Raw genomic sequence first — 2,086 nt, 5'->3', positions numbered from 1 at the left:
AATAAAACACAAGTAAACATCTTTCTGGTATTCTTTGCTTACAGACAAGATCCACCTGACATCAGCAATGATATCCTTCATTCCACATCCTTTTCTGAATCCAGCTTGCATTTCTGGAAGTTCTCTGTTAATATACTGCTGCAACCGTTTTTAAATTATTTTCAGTAAGATTTTACTTGCGTGCAATATTAATATTGTTCAATAATTTCCACATTCTGTGGGATCACCTTTCTTTGGAATGGGTACAAATATGGATCTCTTCTAGTCAGTTGGCCAGGTAACTATCTTCCAAATCCCTTGGGATAGCCAAGTGAGTGCCTCCAGCACAGCATCCAATTGTTGAAACATCTCAATGGGTATTCCATCGATTCCAGAAGCCTTGTTTTTCACCAATTCCTTCAGTGCAGCTTTGACTTCTTCCTTGAATACCATTGGTTCTTGCTCATATGCCACTCCTGAAATGGATGAACATCAACCAATTCTTTTTGGTACAGTGACTCTGTGTATTCCTTCTATCTTCTTTTGATGTTTCATGCATCATTCAACATATTGTTCATAGAATCTTTCAATATTGCAACTTGAGGCTTAAATTTTTTCTTCAGTTCTTTTAGCTTGAGAAATGCTGAGTGTGTTCTTCCCAACTACAGTAGTGAGGAACAATTGGCCTACATTAAGCACTGCTTGGACCCATCTAACAAATCATAAAAGCAAGACCCAAAAGGATCAAACTGTTTCCAAGTGACTTAACTGCATCTCAGAACAAAGCTCAAAAATATTTATAGGATTACAAAAATATAAACCATCAAAAAAGTTAATTAACAATGTCTGGCATCCAATCAAAGATTTCCAGGCATACAAAGAAGGAGGAAAGCATGATCTATAATTAAGATAATAATCAATCAGAACTGACTCAGATGTTAGTATTAGCAGGCAAGAGCATTATTTCAGTTATTAAAACTGTATTGCTTATGTTCAAAAAGCTGGAACTTATGGAAGAAATAAAAGAGAGCCAAATTGAATTTCTAGAAAGAAAATTATTATGTGTGGGATGAAAAATACACAGGATGGGATTAATGGCAGATTAGATATGGCAAAAGAAAAACCCTGTAAATTTGAAGTCATAGAAACTATCCAAAATGTAACACACAAAGAAACAAGACTCTCTGCAAAACAAATAAAAAGCACCAGTGAGCCACGGGACAACTTTAACCAGTTAAACAATATTTTATTATTTTAAATATATGCACAATTGGAGTCTCAAAATGAGATATTGAAGAAATAATGGCTATAATGTGAAGAAAACTATAGATCTACAAAGCCAAGATGACTAATGTTCCCCAAATATGATAAATATGAAGAAAGCCATACCAAAACCATCACAATCAAATTTCACAAAACCAGTGATAGAGAGAAAATTATAAAAGCAGCCAGAGAAAAAGGACATGTTATATGCAGAGGAAGACAGACAAGAATGGCAGCAGTTTTCTCACAGAAGCAAAGGAAATGAGAAAATCTACTTCAAAGTATTGAAAGAAAACAATAACAAATTGTCAAACTAGAAATCTAAGAGAAAGTATCTTTTAAAAGTGAAGGCGAAATAAAGAAATTTCACTCTGAAAAACATCTGTTAATATTTCTTGTTTATTTTTTTTTTAAAGAAGTGAAATTTTTCACAAGGCTCCAGGAATTGATGGAATACCCAGTGAGCCCCACTGGAGGCACTCACTCAATTATGCCAAGAGATTTGGAAGACCTGGCCATGTGACTGGAAGAAATTCTTATTTGTACCCATCCCAAAGAAAGGTGATCCCACAGAATGTGGAAATTATTGAATAATATCATCAATATCACACACAAGTAAAATCTTACTGAAGATAATTAAAAAATGGTTGCAGCAGTATATTGACTGAGAACTTCCAGAAATGGCAAGTTGAATTCAGAAGAGGTTGCGGAACAAGGGATATCATTGCTGATGTCAGATGGATCTTAGCTGAAAGCAAAGAATACCAGAAAGATGTTTACTTGTGTTTTATTGACTATGCAAAAGCATTTGATTGTGTGGATCATAACAAATTGTGGATAACAT

Source organism: Orycteropus afer, unplaced genomic scaffold, assembly GCF_000298275.1.
Source record: "Orycteropus afer afer isolate SDZICR_OR568_19922 unplaced genomic scaffold, OryAfe1.0 scaffold00028, whole genome shotgun sequence".
Lineage (NCBI taxonomy): Eukaryota > Metazoa > Chordata > Mammalia > Tubulidentata > Orycteropodidae > Orycteropus > Orycteropus afer.
The sequence above is the reverse complement of the archived record's forward strand: the minus strand, read 5'-3'. Positions refer to the sequence as shown.